The sequence below is a fragment of the Marmota marmota genome, unplaced genomic scaffold (assembly GCF_001458135.2).
Source record: "Marmota marmota marmota unplaced genomic scaffold, marMar, whole genome shotgun sequence".
Taxonomy (NCBI): Eukaryota; Metazoa; Chordata; class Mammalia; order Rodentia; family Sciuridae; genus Marmota; species Marmota marmota.
The window spans coordinates 2,712,609-2,730,698 of record NW_026000252.1 but is presented as its reverse complement, the minus strand read 5'-3'; the positions used below and the strand labels follow the sequence as shown (position 1 = coordinate 2,730,698).

At 41.3% G+C, this 18,090-nt stretch overlaps 1 pseudogene; it reads left to right on the top strand.

The window, feature by feature from the left end:
- The first annotated feature begins 1,174 nt into the window (after nucleotides 1-1,174).
- Nucleotides 1,175-17,040, top strand: LOC107159567 (annotated as a pseudogene).
- Nucleotides 17,041-18,090: the final 1,050 nt, after the last annotated feature.

The window sequence follows — 18,090 nt, the reverse complement described above, 5'->3', positions numbered from 1 at the left end:
CAGCGTACCCCATGTTGCTTAGTGGAAGGACTCGTGGAAATAGGACATTTTGCAGTGACATTGCATGTAGGTGACCTTGCTCAAGGACCAGGGTGGTTCCAGGTTTAGGGTGTTCCCGGTTTAGGATAATTGGGTTTAGGGTGTTCCTGGTTTAGGATAATCGGGTTTAGGGCGTTCCCAGTTTAGGGCGTTCCAGGTTTAAGATTATTCCTGCTGGGAATAGGGCGTATCCTGCTGCCTGAGTTCCCCTTGAGTTCTCACGGGATTCAGACAGTATTTTTTGGGAGATAGAAGCCCAGTGGATGTGGATTTGGGTAGAGAACGTGGATTTCCCCAGAACGTGATTGTAGACGGCTGGTGTGAGTTCGGAAATAAAGAGTTGCTGTTTGAATCTACAAGCTGTGTGGTGGCTCGTGATTGTGTGCCCAGCCAGACTGCGGCATCTGTGCCCAGCCAGACTGCAGCAAGAGTGTGGCTAGTGATGATGAGAATTGGGGCTTGACTTTGGGTATATATTTTGTATCAGTGAGACCTTGTATCTAAATAAAATAGACGAAAGGGGCTGGGGATTAGCTCAGTGGGTAAGTACCCCTGGGTTCAATCCCCAGTACCAGAAAAACAAAAAACAAACATTAGAGAGTGGAATTTCTCTCTTTGCCTTCTGATCATCATATGAGTTGCTTCCCTCTGCCACACTCTTCTACCATGATGTCCTACCTCACTTCAAGCCCTGAGGAATGGAGCCAGTCTTGTATGGACTAAGACTTCTGAAATCATGAGCCCTCAAATAAACTTTTCCTCCTGTGAAATTGTTCTGGTTGGGTATTTTAGTCACAGCAGTGAAAAAGCTGATTCAAACAACAGTTATCCAGATACCCAACACTATCAAGTGGTAGTCACACATGGTCTTCTTAAGCTTGCAATGGGCATCCAGTAATGGATCTTTTTTTTTTTTTTTTTTTAGAGAGAGAGAGAGAGAAATTTTTAATATTTATTTTTCAGTTTTCAGTGGATGCATCTTTATTTTATTTGTATGTGGTGCTGAGGATCGAACCCAGCGCCCCGTGCATGCCAGGCGAGCACGTTACCGCTTGAGCTACACCCTGCCCAGTAATGAATCTTTGTTATAGTTCAGATGAGTCTTCCCAAACCTAATTGTACTGGCCCCCAGATAATGGGGGACATTGGCCAAATGTATGGCATCTTCCCTCAGTCTGTCCCTATAAAAGAGAATGTGTGAGTTAAGGTGACCATAGTCTCAGAAAACCAGGGATGCACAGAGACAGGAATTTCTGCTGCTGGAGGTCCTCCAAGCTATTGCCATCCACAGGTGGGGGATTACATAGTGCTGGCTCACTTTGCCACTATAACTCTCCCAAAGAGACTCTATGACAAAGAGAGGTACACAACCTGGTAGAGAGGGGCAAGGTCTGGGAGAAAAGACTTTGAGTGACATATGTGTTAAACACCCTCAAGATAGAAATAGGACCTACAGGGCAAGAACCTAAGAAAAACTTAGTGAGACTTGTTAGGTATGGTGCTTCTTGCATGTATTTGCAGCATAAAAGCAAACTAATAACTTCAGCAAAATCACACACTCATCAAGCTCCCTCCTGTAATGGCTATAATAGCTCATGTACTGCCTCTGACAGGCCCTGTGCTAAGCATGAGTCTATGTTCTTCCTTCATGCTCATAGTAATCTGGACAGCCAGGTCCTTCATATATGTCTCAGAGAAGCCAAATCACTTGCTCAAGGATATACTGTCAGTGAGTTCCAGAGGCAAGATTAGAACCAAGATAGCCTGTGTGCTCTTAAACCCATGGCACCTTAGAATGGCATGAAGTTTGGGCTGGGTGCAGTGGTGCATGCCTAAAATCCCTGCAGCTCGGGAGGCTGAGGCAGGAGGATTACAGGTTTAAAGCCAGCCTCAGCAACTTAGTGAGGCTCTAAGCAACTCAGTGAGACCCTATCTCTAAATAAAATACAAAATATGGAGAATGTGGCTCAGTGGTCAAGTGCCCTGAGTTCAATCTCTGGTACCAAAAAAAAAAAAAAAAAAAATTAAGTCTAAATCAGGTGTGGTGGTGCATACCTGTAATCCCCTTGATTTGGAAGGCTGAGGCAGGAGGATAGCAAGTTCCAGTCTAGCCTCAGCAACTTAGCAGGACCTTGTCTCAAAATGAAAAATAAAAAGAGTTGGGGATGTAGCTCAGTTGCAAAGCACCCCAGGGTTTAATACACAGAACTACAAAAAAGAAAGAAAGCTCACAATGTACAAATATAAGCATGCTATATTTGTACATATACCAAAATTTTATAAAATATGCCTTTAGGGATGGGGTGCAGCTCAGTGGTAAACTATTTGACTAACATGTGAAAGACCCTGGTTTCCATCCCCAACACTGAGAAAGGAAAGAAAGAAAATATGTAATTATATATATCTCCAGAACTAGATATATAAAGATAAACCAAAACATTAACAGTATTTTTATGGAGAATTAAATCAAAATATCTGAGGCTGGGTTAACCCAACTTCCTCACTTTAAGATAAGGAAACAGAAACTAGCAGATAGAAGGCTAGAACCTGGTATTGTTCCTTGAAATGGCTGGGTTTGTTTGTTTGTTTGTTGGGGGGGGGGCTGTGTGTGTGTTACTGAGGATGGATTGAACCAGGGCCTCACACGTGCTAGGCAAGTACTCTACCTTTGAACCACAGCCACAACCCCAAATCACTGCCTTTAAAAAGGCATCTCTCAAAAGGACCCTTCACCAAATGTATTTATAAAACATCTATTTTCAAAGAAGACATCATCTGAGGGAGGACAGTTGTCTCAGGCTGACATAAGGTATGTGCCTAGGAGATGCTGCTGTGGACACAACTGTTGGCTTCTTAGCTATGCTAAGTTCCATAGTAAAGATCATTGTTTCAGGGTAACAGATAATAATTTAATTGTTGTACTTCAATGTTCAAATTCATCTGATAACTCTTCAATTTTTCTGCTTGTTCAGGAATAGACTGAAATCAAGGAATAGACCGCCATCTAGAGGCCATTTGTATCTCAGGGAACAGGTTTCAAACATCTGTTATCTGGGCAAGTCATTTCTCTCAGTTGGATCTCAATTTTCTCACCTGCAAAATGAAGGTAAGAAGAACAAGATATTACTGCAATTCCCCACTCTTTGTAGGTCTGCCCACTTTCTTCTTATTATTAACCATGAAACCTGCTCAGAATGCCACTCTGTATCACATTCTCACTTCTAACCCGAGGGATGTCAAGACATGCTGTATTGATCTTCACAAAGCAAGGATCTTTGATCCCATACTGTGGTAAAACTATCATCCTGCATCTGAATTTCACACAACATTCCAGTTGTGGGCTACATAAATGTCTTTTTTTTTTTTTTTTTGGCACCATGGGTTGAGGATGGTTTTGAACTCACAATCCTCTGGTCTTAGCCTCCTGAACCGCTGGAATTACAGGTGTGTGCCACCATGCCCAGCCTTACACAGATGTTTAGTTTAACTCCTTACTTTCTTGGAGGCAATCCAGCGACACCCTTTTATTGTCCATTCCTCTTAGGATGTAAGGAGGGAAATTCAAACCCTGAGATGGTTTGTTTCCATCCAGTTTTTGTTTGTTTCCCTGCAAACCCAGAGGTAGTTTATCTTTACACAGTTTTTGTTGTTGTTGACTGGGGATTGAACCTAGGGGCACTTTACCACTGAGTTACATCCCTAGTCCTTTATATTTTTATCTTTTTAATTTTTGAGACAGTCTTGCTAAGTTGCTGAGGCTGGCCTCTAATTTGCAATGGTCCTGCCTCAGCCTCCTGAGTACCTGGGATTAACAGGCATGCACCACTGCACCAACCTCTACCCAATTTTTGACTGAACATTCACACCAGTGGATTAGAAAGGATTTACACTCCTTGGTTGAACCTATATCTATATACTGACTTCATTGCTATCTGTTGGCTGTTGCCCTTTTATAATATTCTGTTTTGCTCGAGGTACTAGCTCACTTTTTCATATACAGACCATGGCCAATTGGTTGTGAAGAAGACCACAGCAAGTCCTCAGACCACAGGATGCAGGTGCTTCCCTTTGTTTTATATCTTTGCCACCCCTTCCTTCAAGAAGTGAAGGTGGAGTCTGTTTCTCCACCCTTAGGGTTTGTGCTGGCCTCTGACTTGCTTATACCTAAAAAATGTGGTGGACAAATTGGGGCTTCTGAGCCTAGTCAAGAAGGCTCTGATGCTTCTATGCTTCTTCTCTTGAAACCCAAATCAAAAAGACTGGGAGCCTAGCCAGTATGGTGGCACACACCTGTAATCCCAGCTGCTTGGGAGGATATGGAAAATAGGCCCCAGGGAACTTCCCTTATCTTCAGCTGTTCCCTTACCTGCCCTCCTGCCATGTGTGTTGGGAAACGTGTGTGGTAAATTGAAGCAGCAGGATAAAATAGAAAGCCAGGCCCCAGCCGAGGAAGGGCAAGAAAGGGAAATGCAGAGAGCACAGAAGGGACTCAACCTGGCCCCGCCTATAGCTGAAACAGGCTTTCCCGGTACTGAGCCCCTATGATCTCTAGCCACACCCTTTGAAGGACATGGAAAATAACAACCCCCAAGGAGAAAGGGAGAGAAATGAGCTCTGAACTTGTTGCAGTTTTCCTTATCTACAACTGTTCCCCTGACTGCCCAAGGTCTCCTTCCAGCTGTAACCAACACAGTTCCTGACAGAACTCAGCCCCTCTAAACCCTATAAAAATCAGACCCTTATTGTAGCCAGTTACCCTTTTCCCTCTTGAAAATGTGCCTCTCCACTGCTTTCAGCATCGCTGGTCCGTTGAGGTCTGCCTCCATTTCTTTTTCTTTCTGTATTCTTTTTCATCTGGTTTCAATTACAAGTTCAAAGCCAGCATCAGCAACTTAGCAAGGCCCTAAGCAACTTAGCAAGACCTGGTCTCTAATAAAAAATAAAAAACACTGGGGATGTGGCTCAGTGATTAAATACCCCTGGGTCCAATCTCTCAGTACCAAAAAAAAAAAAAAAAAAAAGAACGGGAGCCTAAGTTTCCTGGGATCTTAAGGAATCTGGATACCCTTGAACTATACTGCAATCTAAGCTACTGGGCATAAGGCAAGGCCAGGCAGGTCTTTTTCTTCACCAGTCTGCCTTGGCCAATCCTGACTTGCTATCTAAATCTGCCACATTCAAGCAATCACTCTTGGCCAGTGCTCTCCAGAGGCCTGCACTGGGGTAGCTGGGCAGTCACTCTGAGTTGCAGGACAGGGAGGAGGTCCTGAGCCCCTTCTTCATACAGATAGTCCACAAGCCACTCTCAGGACAGCAAGATATAGAAGTGTATCTGTGCCCTTGTCAACACATGGCTTCCAGGGCCTGTCAACATAGCTGACAAAGTATGTTCACTCTCACCTAACTCCACTGTATAAAGTCTGTGTGAGTGGACAGAGCTGACTGGAAAGAAAGAGCACACAGGATGGTATGTCCAGGCCCTGCCCTTTCTGAACCACTGCCCCAGACCTCACATCCTAGGAGGCAGCCCTGTCCATCTTGGCCCCCAGACCCCATCAGCTCTGTCTTGTGGGTTGTGCTTGGCATCATATCCCACTGAGGCCTCATGGTCTACCTTCAAGAGCTACATATACACACATCTTATAGATGCTGCTGAGAGCTAGAAATCAGATAGGCAGACAGGGTGGGACCTCAGTTGCAACAGTTCCATATACAAAGTATCTGCAGGGCCAGACAGCAAGTGGTCAAGCATGTGAACAAGCACATGAACAGCACATGCTCAACATCCTGATAGGACAGGGAGGGCGCATGATCACCAAGTATCTCCCTCTGATTGGAAGAAGAAACTACCTTCCCCAAAGGTCATCAAATAATAAAGTTCACCTCCAGCAATACCATACCATATAAACCCCCTAGATAGCAGTAACATGGCAGCTACCAATTTGGGACCCCTGCGTTGTAATAATTGTACTTCTCCTCTGTTTAAAGAAATAAATTCTGTCACTTTACTCTACCTTCCATTGTCAGTGGGTCTCATTCTTTGGATCTGTGTACACCTTGCAACTGTGTGACTCACTGCTGTGGTCACTCAAGTGGCATGAAGAAGGCATGTTCCAAATGGAAAGGGGGAGGACAAATTAATGCAATGGGTGCATTAAGTGGATGGGAATGGTGCTATGAATTCTCTCCTCACAACTATTCTCACTGCTGTTGTTTTGCAGCAACTTTTTAAAATCACAGGTATGAAAAAATATGACCTCCTAAATAGATACTTCAGACCCAGTGCAAGTCTATGTTGGCAGATGCCGCACTAAACATAATTAATGTGGGAGGCAGTGTCTCAAAGGTATGGTTAACTTTCCAGGTCTTACCTGTCTCCCGGTTACTTTGGAATTCAGGGAAGAACAATGACAAAAGTACAAGGCCCAAGTCTGTTGTTTTTGCCACTAGGAAGCTATTACTGTGGAGATGAAAGTTAGAAGGAAATCAGATTATTCAAAGGCCAGTCCTGAAGTGGTGGAGGGGCTGTTTATTCTCAAACCTCCATTTTAGGGAACTCAGGGGTCAAAGGGCTTGTGTGAGGAGGTAAGGAGGGTCACAGGGAAATGGACAGGAAGGCTGTAACTGAGGGCAGCATCTGGGCTCAGGAACAGTCTTTGTCCTTCAGGGGATGTTTTCCTTTCTCCTTAGTTTAAACATTCTTTCCAATCACAAGTGACCTTTGTCTCCTGGGTCAATCCTTGTAACTCTTTAAAGTAAACACATTATTTTCCTGCAAATTAAACATTAGCTTTGTTTTACTTAGAGAGCAGGATTATTAGCAAGTCCTTTGCTAGCTTTGAGGACCACCTACTATTCCAGGTTTTGAAAAACTAAAGGAGGTCTGAGTTACTAATTTTTTTAATTTTATTTTTATTGTTTAGCTGTTGATAGACCTTTATTTTGTTTATTTTTATGTGGTGCTAAAAACCCAGTACCTCACACACGCTAGGCAAGTGCTCTACCACTGAGCCACCATCCCTAATTCTTTTTTTTTAAATATGTTTTACATTGTCAATGGATCTTTTATTTTATTTATTTGTTTACATGCAGTGCTAAGGATTGAACTCAGGGCCTCACATTTGCCAGGTAAGCAAGTACCATTGAGCCACAATCCCAGCCCAAACTAATTTTTGTCCCCCTTTCTGGGAGTAGTTGACTCTAGAAGTTAATAACTCAGGTAGTCTTTTGTGCAGCTATTATGGAAAGCAGTATGGTGATTTCTTGGAAATCTGGGAATGGAACCACCATTTGACCCAACTATCCCACTCCTCACTCTATACCCAAAGGACTTAAAAACAGCATACTACAGGGACACAGCCACATCAGTGTTCACAGCAGCACAATTCACAATAGCTAAACTGTGGAGCCAACCTAGATGCCCTTCAATAGATGAATGGATTAAAAAATGTTGCGTATATACACAATGGAATTTTACATAGCAATAAAAGAGAATAAAATCATGGCATTGCAGGTAAATGGATGGCTTGGAGAAGATAATGCTAAGTGAAATCAGCCCATCCCAAAAAACAAATGCGGAATGTTTTCACTGATATAAGGAGGCTGACTCATAGTGGGGTAGGGAGGGGGAGCATGGGAGGATTAGGTGAATTCTAGATAGGGCAAAGGGGTGGGAGGGGAAGGGAGGGGGCAGGGGGTTAGCAAGGATGGTGGAATGTGATGAACATCATTAAACAAAGTACATGTATGAAGACACGAATTGGTGTCAACATACTGTATATACAAACAGAAATATGAAAAATTGTGGAATATATGTGTAATAAGAATTGTAATGCAAAAAAAACAAAGTACATGTATAAAGACGTGAATTGACGTGAACATACTTTATACAAAGATATGAAAAATTGTGCTCTATATGTGTAATAAGAATTGTAATTCATTCCACTGTCGTGTATTTAAAAAAAATAAAATCAATTCTTAAAAAAAAAAGTAGTTTTTTGTTGTTGATGTTGTTGTTTGTTTTTCTGATGCTGAGGATGGAACCCAGGGCCTCCTACATACTAAGAAGTGCACTGGGCCACATCCCTAGCCCCAAGGGGCTTTTCTTTAGAAGTTACAGGGTTAGGCAAAGGATAACTTACAAGGGTCAAGCTTGGGAAGTAAAGCTAATCAGAATCAGGTGGTATAAAACACAGTGGCACAGCTATTACCATTGTCACAACAGGAGTTGTGTTTATGTGGGTGCATAGTGGTGTGTTGGGAGGTTGGAGGCTTTCCTCACTTGTTACAAGTGTTCCACAATGAGAATCCACCCTGCCTTTATAATCACACATATTGATTGGTCTTTGTAAGGAGGATCCAGGGCTTCTGCTCAAGGATCTAATATGATCCTTTTTTTTTTTTTTTTTGGTACCAAGGATTGAACCTAGTGGTGCTTAAACCCTGAGCCATATCCCCAGCCATATTTATTGTTTACTTAGAGACAGGGTCTTACTAAGTTCCTTTGGACCTTGCTAAGTTGCTGAAGCTGGCTTTCAACTCACAATCCTTTTGCCTCGGCCTCCTGAGCTGCTGGGATTACAGGTGTGTGGCTGAGGTGATCATTTCTGTCTGCCCATCTTCCATCATATTGCAGCAGATTACTTTGATTTATGCTTGTGTGTGTGCATGCGCATGTGTGTGTTTGTGTGTGTGTGTGTGTGTATAAGAGTATGTGGGGGCTGGGGCTGGGGCTCAGTGGTAGAGTGCTCATCTTGCATGTGTGAGGCCCTGGGTTTGATCCTCAGCACCACAAAGATAAAAAAGAAAAAAGGTATTGTGTCCCCCTACAAATAAAATAAATATTTTTAAAAAAGAGTGATGTGAAAGTTGAATGTAACTTTTTCAAGATGCAGGACATCATTATTACTATAGCAGCAAACTTCCTGCCAGGTTTTGACCCCCCCATACCAATTCCCAAAAGAAGAAATATGGTAGCTGATGGGCATGAGGGAAAGCACGTAATCTATGACTACTTGTTTACATTTTGTTTTGTTTTTGTCAGGCCCTCATCTCCTTAGAACATAAGATAGGGGAGAATGGGAACATCTGCCTTCCTTCCTGCTGGATTCCTAGTGTTTAGCACAGTGGGAGATAAATAACCCATGCTCTTTTAATATTTCCTTAACTTGATTGTTGAAGAGATACAATTTAAAACAACCATGCAGATGAAAGCCATTCTGCTGGGGAGAGTCCTCACTTTGTTTCTGGAAAACAACTTTGTCAATACATGTCCCAAACTTAAAAGGATTATGTTGTTTTTGAGCTAGCCACTACTCTTTTAGCCGTTGCTAAACTAAGCTAAAGAGTTCATCAGTTGTGTGGTAAACAACTTTACCATGATGAAGTCTATCATCTTTGTCTTCATAATAATTAAACATTAAAAAATAATGTTATATTGGGGGCTAGGGCTGTGGCTCAGTGGTAGAGCCCTCGCTTAGCACATGCGAAGCCCTGGATTTGATCCTCAGCACCACATAAAAATAAATAAAATAAAGGTATTGTGTCCAACTACAACTAAAAACTAAATATTTTAAAAATAATAATGTTATAGGAGAATTTTTATATAGTTTTTAGATGTTGATGAACCTTTATTTTATTCATTTATTTATATGTGGTGCTGAAAATCAAATCCAGTGCCTCAAACATGCTAGGCAAGCGCTCTACTACTGAGCCACAACCTCATCCCTATAGAACATTTAATACCTTGGAGAGATCTTCACAAGATTGTTAGAAAGTACAAACAAGATGCTATGCAAGGCCAGGTGCAGTGATGCACACCTGTAATCACAGCTGCTTGGGAGGCTGAGGCAGTAGGATCGTGAGTTCAAAGCCAGCCTCAGCAAAAGCTAGTTGCAAAGCAACTCAGTCAGACCCTGTCTCTAAAATATAAAATAGGGCTGGGGATGTGGCTCAGTGGTTAAGTGCCTGTAAGTGCAATCCTTGGTACCAAAAAAAAAAAAAAAAAAATGTTATGAAAGTAAATACTACCATTTAAATTTTTTTATTTACTCCTAGAGAGGAAAATAATGTAAAAAAAAATAATGTAAGCAAAATGCCATTGCATTCTGAGTTGTTTTCTGAAGTATTGAATATCAGGTAATTTTTATCTTTGTCTATTGTTTTATCTATATTTCCCAAATTTCTACACTTTCGTAATAAAAGACCATTGAAATTTACTAAACTGGACAGCTTTGCCACCTGGTGGCATGTCCAGTCATCGTCTGCCTTTAATCTGAGGGAGGAATGTGGTCATCAGATTGCAGAGCAGATACCACTGCAGGAGCCTGATTGCTTCTGCATCAAGACAGCTGGGAGAATCCTGCCATCATATGGTCAAAGGTAGCAATTACAGTTCCTCTAGTGCATGGCCACTTTTCTTAGGCAAAGGATCCATAAATCTTGAAAGTTCTACCTTGGCTAAAACCTGCAGTCTGTGGGCTGAAGAGTGATTGGGATTGGGGTCCTCTCTTGGCTATGGAGAAGAAGGGATCCACTGAAGTTAAAGTCAGGGGACAAAACAGATTTGGTGACTGCCATTGGAGACCAGTAGGAGGATGGGGATGAAGAAGATGGGGGTTAAGGGATAGAAAATGTGCAACCACCAAGAAGGACAAAAGGAGCAGTGTTCAGGGAAGAGAAGAAAAGAAGGAGCTTAGATCTGGGCCAGTAGCTACAGAATCAAGCCAGCGTTCTTTCTTAAAAAAATATTTTTATAGTAGATGAACACAATTTCTTTATTTTTATGTGGTGCTGAGGATTGAACCCAGTGCCTCACACATGCTAGGCAAGTGCTCTACCAACTGAGCCTACAGCCCCAGCCATGGGCTATAGCCTTCTTTATTAAAATATCAGGGTATCTTCTATTTCTAGGGATTCACCTTTTGTTAGGAATGTAAAAATAATTTCCAAACACCATGGTTTTCTAATTTTCTCTGAACTGTGTCTTGGCTGATAGTGGTTTTTAGGGAACCTCTCAGCCCTAACTCCCCATATAAAATTTTGGGCAAGGGTCTCTGGTCAGTTTTAGCATGTGAAAGAGTGGAGGGGCCTGGAACACCCTACACTCTCTCTATTGTTTTGTAATCTGCTTTTATTACTTGCTGTTTTGGCATGACCATTTCCCATAATAGAGATATGGAAAATATGATATGTTTTTATTTTATTCCACTGCATGCATATTCTGATGACTTTATTTCTCTCCAATTTCTGGGCTTCATGGATACGTGTTTGGTTTGGTTTGGGGGCTCATTGCTACTTACATCTCTGTTTTGGAAAACCTAAGTGGACACCATTCCCCACATGATGGAAGGAAAGGCAGTGTCTTCACTCAAAATCTTTTGTCATAGAAACATGGAGGTCACCTTCCATGGTACCTATTTTGAAGATATAGAATGTCTGTGTCCCCCACCAATATCATACTTGAAACTCATCACCAACATGATAGCATTAGGAGGTGACACCTATGGAAGGAGAGATTAGTGCCCTTATAAAAGAGGCCCCAGAGAGCTGCCTTGCTCCTTCTGGCATGTGAGGTTACAGCAAGAAGGTATCATCTATATCAGTTACCAGATCCACTGCCAACTTGACCTTGGAATTCTCAGCCTCCAGAAATGGGAGAGAGAAATAAATAAATTTCTGTTGTTTATAAGGCTCTCAGTCAAAGACTTTTTATTATAGGAGCCTGAACAGACTAAGACAGAATGTCCAATTTGTATTAAGTAGGTTTAAACTAACCTTAAAGAATTAATAAAGAATTGGAAATATAAACCTTAAAGACTAAGGGTCTTCCACAAGTGGTAAGGTTTCTTTCTATTCTTCTTTCTGTTCTCTTACAGAACAATTTAGTCCAAAATCCAGTAGGTGAGGCCAAGCAATGTATTTGAATTGGGGAGCCAGTGTGATTGTATATATGTGATTGTATATTCTGTGGTATCAGGGACGAGCAGAGTAAGACAAGTATCTATAGGGAGGGAATAGTGGCAATGGTGGTTCAATGTCAGGGATTAGAACCCATATAGGATGAAGAGAGCAATTCCATTGAGAAAGGCAGTGGCCCACGAGTCTAGAAACAGAGGTAGTCTGGCATGGTGTTTCAGAATCTTATTGTAATAGGGAAGACAGTTACATTAAGTGGGAGGTAACAGTTAAGGCTGAATTGTGTCCTTCTAAAATTCATGATGAAGTCTTAACTGCCAGCGAATTGACCTTATCTGGAGAGAGGGTCTTTGCAGAACTAATGAAGTTGCGATTCTTAGGCCAGGCCTTAATCCTGAATGACTGGTGTCCTTATAAACAGGGCAAATTTAAACACAGAGATACACTCAGAGGGAAGAGACACAGGGAGAAGACAACCATCTAAAAGTCAAGGAGAGAGACCTGAAACAGGTTATTCTCTTAAAACCCTCAGAAGAAACCAACCCTATCAGTACTTTGATTTTGAAATTGAGCCTCTAAAACCATTTTTTCAATCTGTTGGTTTGTGGTAGCTCTTGCAAACAAATATGATAATAGGATTTTGAACCCTGAACATTGTAGAAGGGTGTGTACCTTCAGGGCAGGTAGTAGTGGTGAGCATGACCTAAGCTGAGTTAGGTGCAGTGCAAAGAGAGATCCTAGCAAAAGACATTAGAATCTAATGAGGTAAAGATGGTGCTTATTGGGAGCAGCTCAGCATAGAGTACCTAAGCCTAAAGTTAGATTAGAGGGACACCCAGAAGAGAAAGTGGACCATCAAGTGTCAATCAGGCAGAGTGCTGTGGTTTGAATACGTCCCCCAAAACTTGTGTGTTAGAAACTTAATCCACAAATTCATATGTTAATGGTTTTTGGAACTGGGCCCTTTGGGAGGTGATCTGGTCATAGGGCTTCACCTCATGAATGGATTAAGAGGTTATTGAGGGGGCTGGGGATGTGGCTCAAGCGGTAGCGTGCTCGCCTAGCATGCGTGCAGCCCGGGCTCGATCCTCAGCACCACATACAAACAAAGATGTTGTGTCCGCCGAAAACTAAAAATAAATAAATAAATAGATAAATATTAAAAAATTCTCTCTCTCTCTCTTTAAAAAAAAAAAGAGGTTATTGAGGGAGTGGCTTTAACATGAAAGCAAGCTCTCTCTCTCCCAGATTTGCTCTGTTTTACCAAGTGATGCCCTCTGCCCTGTCATGACCCAGCAGAAAGGCTGTCACCAGAAACTGAGCAGATGTCAGTGCCATACTCTTGAACTTCTTAGCCTCCAGAACTGTAGGCTAAATAAGCATTTCTTTATAAATTACCCAGTCTGTATTCCATTAGAACAACAGAAAACAGACTAAGACATGGGGCAAGGACAGCTTCCATGGTGAGAGGTCAAAGACAGAAGTTGGAAATCAACCTATTATCCAGAGTGACAATACAGTACATTAAGTACATATAGCAGAAGGTGACATAATTGTAAGGAACTTCAACACTCTTAAAAGTAGGTAAATTTTTGCTGAGCATGCTGGCACATGTTTGTAACCCTAGAGACTGGGGTGGCTGAAGCAGGAGGATCACAAGTTCAAGGCCAGTCATGGCAACTTAGCAAGACCCTGTCTCAAAATAAAAAAAAATAAAAGTGTTTGGGGAGTGTAGCTTAGTGGTAAAGTGCCCATAGGTCAATCCCCAGTACCAAAATAAATAAATAAATAATTTTTTAAAAGTAGGGATTTTTTGTTTAGATATGGATGTCCATTTTCACCACTCTTATGCAATACAGTATTGAAGTCCTACAGCAATAACACAAGAGAAAGACATAAAGGACACTTAAGCTGGGCATAGTGGCACACACCTAGAGGCAGGAGGATGGCAAGTTTGAGGCCAGCCTAAGCAACTTAGCAAGACCCTGTCTCAAAATAAAGGGCTGGGAATGTATCTCAGTGGTAAAACACCACAGGGTTTGATCCCCAGTACCAAAAAAGGAAAAAAAAAATCCAAATAGGAAAGGAGAGGTCAAATTATCCGTGTCTGCAGATAATGTTGTCAGAATTAAAATTCATTTTTGTTGAATACATACTTTTTTATAAGCTTAAGCATATGAAAGTAATGTTACATTTTGTGATTAGTAATGCCAATATAAGAAGTTCAGGTAGTTATAATTAATTAGGATCTCCAAGAGAAAACAATTGCAAAGCTTACCCAAAAAAGTACATTTGTATTGTAATTTCCACTGTTAATAGCCTGAAGAAGGTACACCTTTTTTTTAAAACCAAAATGATCAAATCAATGTGATTTGTCCAAGGACTCACTTTGAATACGTGAACTTGTATTTTTATTTTAAAAACTATTTTGAGCTATCAGGTTTTTTTTTTCTTTATAGTCCATCACATCTCAGCCAGGTTTGGTGGCATGTGCCTATAGTTTCAGATCCTCAGGAGGTTGAGGCAGGAGGTTCATTTGTATACACGGGTTGGAGGTCAGCCAGAGCAACATATCAAAAACCCAACTCAAAAACAAAAAAATGATTTTAAAAAAAGTCTACCATATTTCTATCCCCAAACACGTAATAATTAGATTTCAGAAAAGGAAAGACAAATTGGACTTAGACAAGAAACAGAAACTGAAATAAAGAAATGAGAGGGAGAGATTCTATTTCCCCTTGAGATTCACTCTAAGAATCATAAAAAGGAATGGTGTGTAGGAATTTTAAAAAGACGGAAGATGGGTTAGGCTTGTTGGTGCACGCCTGTAATCCCAGTGGCTCAGGAGGCTGAGGCAGTCACGAGTTCAAAGCCAGCCTCAACAACTTAGCAGGGCTTTAAGCAACTCACTGGTCCCTGTCTCTAAATAAAATCCAAAAAAGGGCTGGGAATGTGGCTCAGGAGTTAAGAACCCCTGAGTTCAATCTCCATTACTGTTGTAGGGACAGATGAGGCAAGGCATCAAAGATAGCAGGAAACAGTTTTATGTGGCTGTAGCCAGGTTCAGAGGGCACAGCTTTTGCTGTCATCAATCAATTCCCTGAACCCCAAGTTCAGGTAGTTTCAGAGTTTTATACCCAGCGTGTAAGGGGAGGGGCTCAGAAGTTCACAGTCTGCAGAAGTTCACATAAAGCACCTTTTTCTTTCACTTTTCTGGGCAAGTTAACCCTTCAAGGACAGCACCTGACTGAGAAGGGGAGAGCTTTTTTCCCCTTTATTTCCTCCCCCTGCCAGCTGTTACCATGGAGCCCAATTGGTAGCTTCTCTTATTTTAGAAATGTAGACATCTGTGTGAAGCCCCAGCTCAAGGCCAGAGACCTTGTTTACACATTTCTACAAACTACTATACTGGATACATATTTGTGAGAAACTAGTAAGGGGGTGTCCAGCACCTGGAGTGCTGATTTCTTCCCAGCTAGTGGCCGAGTAAAATAGGACAACATGAAAATAGGAAGTTTATCTACATTGAACTGTTTTTTAGAGACTCTTTTGCTTACAGTCCTAAAATCAGCCATAGTAAAGATTTCTGGAGAAGCCCAGTTAAGATTTTTCTGTGGAGAAAGGGGGTGCCACTTCAGTACCAAAAACAAAAAGACAGGAGATAAGGTTAGGAGTGTAGCTCAGTGGTGAAATGCTTGCCTGGCACTGGTTCAACCCCTAGTACAGCAAAACAACAACAACAAAACATGAGGTATACTTCTTTTTTTTTTAATATTAGTCATTACATAATTTTATGTAGAGGTATACTTCTTAAGCAAAATAGTTGAGCTGGTTCAGGTGTTGAGTCCACTTGAGCATCTTCCTGGATTTTTTAAAACCTTGACAGCATAATTTTAGCAATGTTAAAATATAAGTCTCAGAGGCTGGGGGCAATGGCTCAGCGGTTGAGTGCTTGCTTAGCATGTACGAGGCTCTGGATTCCATCCCCAGCACCACAAATAAATAAACAACAACAACCACAAAATGTGTGTCCCATACAAATACACTGTGTCAAACTTTTGCAGAATGCATTATAAGCTGGTTCAAAGAGGGATAGAAAACCTGAATGTAACTAGGTTCGCGGGCACACACCTATGATCTCAAAGGTTTAGGAGGCTGAGGAAGGAGGATCGCAAATTCAAAGCCAGCCTCAGCAATTTAGCAGGGCCTTAAGCAATGCAGCGAGACCCTGTCTCTATATAAAATACAAAATGGGGCTGGGGATGTGGCTCAGTAGTTGAGTGCCCTGAGTTCAATTCCTGGTACCCACCCGAAAAAAGAGCAACTATAAGCTAGACATGATGGCACATGCCTGTAATCCCAGTAGTTCAGGAGGCTGAGACAGGAGGATTACAATTTCAAGGTCAGTTTCAGCAATTTAGCAAGGCCCTAAGTGACTTAATGAGACCCTGACTCAAAATAAAAAATAAAAAGAGCAGGGGATGTAGCTCAGTGGTTAAGCACCACTGAGTTCAATCCCCAGTACCCTCCCCCCAAAAGAGCAACTATTAGATTAATAAATGAACCAAGAATACTCTTAGAAACACAAACATCAAGAGTTGATCTCTCTAATGTATCAAATATCCATGCATTTATAGTCTCTCTGGAAAGTGCTTGCAGAAAACACTTCAATGTATGCCAGCAACACAGCCTCACCTTTATCAGAATATTGTTATAGTAAAAAAATATTGTTATAGTCACATTTGAAGTAAATGCAAAAGAGGGCTAAGAATATTTATTCACAGTCTCCTGTGGGAAGAGTGTGAGAAATAAGGACAGTCACTGCACGAAAGTCACATGGCACTAAAGGGGCTGGAACTGAACAAAGACAAACCACAACAAGTGATTGTCCAAGGTGAAGGCAAGCTCTGTAATCTGGAAGAGAGTCCAGTAAACTGGAAAGATGACACTGAAAGAACAAATCAATTAGTCCTTATTGGCAGGAATTTAGATAAGGATATCCTTAAACAACTATTTATAGCTGCTGTGACAGAAACAGAAAAGCAGTGGACAGCACATTTCAAGGAAGACCAAATTTGTGTGTGACAACAGTGGAAACACACACATTTGTACCAGGGATTGAATGCAGGAGTCTTAAACCCTGAGCCACATCCATAGCCCTTTTAATTTTTTATTTTGAGACAGGGTCTCACTAAGTTGCTTAGGGCCTGGCTAAATTGCTGAGGCTGGTTTTAAACTTGGGATCCTCCTGCCTCAGCCTCCTGATTCACTGGGATTACAGACATGAACCACCACACTTGGCCCTACTGGGTATATTTCAAGCATCTGTGCTTTTTCTTACATCTATTAAAAATTCCAGTGTACTTTAAATAGTATTAAAAAATATTTTTTTGGTACTAGAGATTTAACCCAGGGATGTTTTACTATTGAGCCACATCCTGGCCTTTTATATATATATATATTTAGTTGTTGATGTACCTTTATTTTATTTATTTATATGTGGTGCTGAGGATCAAACCCAGGGCCTCACACATGCTAGGCAAGTGCTCTACCACTGAGCTAAAACCCCAGTCCCCTAAAATAGTGTTTATCTTATAGAATACATAAAATTAAGAAAATTGGTACTGTGAAACATTTGAAACTCATACAATAAAATAGAATATCCTCTGGTATTAAATAAACAAAGAAAATAAGAAGATATACTGAACAACTATATGCCAAAAAATGAAAATCTGAGTAAAATGGACAGATTTCTTGAAGAAATGACTTATACAAAAAAAAAAGTAGAACAAAATCTGAGTTAAAATCCTCTGCTCTTGGCACATGCCTGTAATCCCGGCTACCTGGGAAGCTGAAGCAGGAGGATCACAAGTTCAAGGCCAGCCTGGACCATTTAGTGAGACTGTATTTCAAAATAAAAAATAAAAGGTGGTGGGGATATAGCTCATTAGCAGAGCTCTTCACTAGTGTGCATAAGATTTTGAGAAAAAAATATCCTTCTCCCCAGCTAATCCACTGTAAATAGGTTAAAGAAATGCAAATTATCAAATGTCCATTGGTGCAAGGGATGGGGGAAAGAGATCTACAAAGCATTTGGGAAGGGTGTCTTGGAGCCAGAACACAGAGGAATCCAGG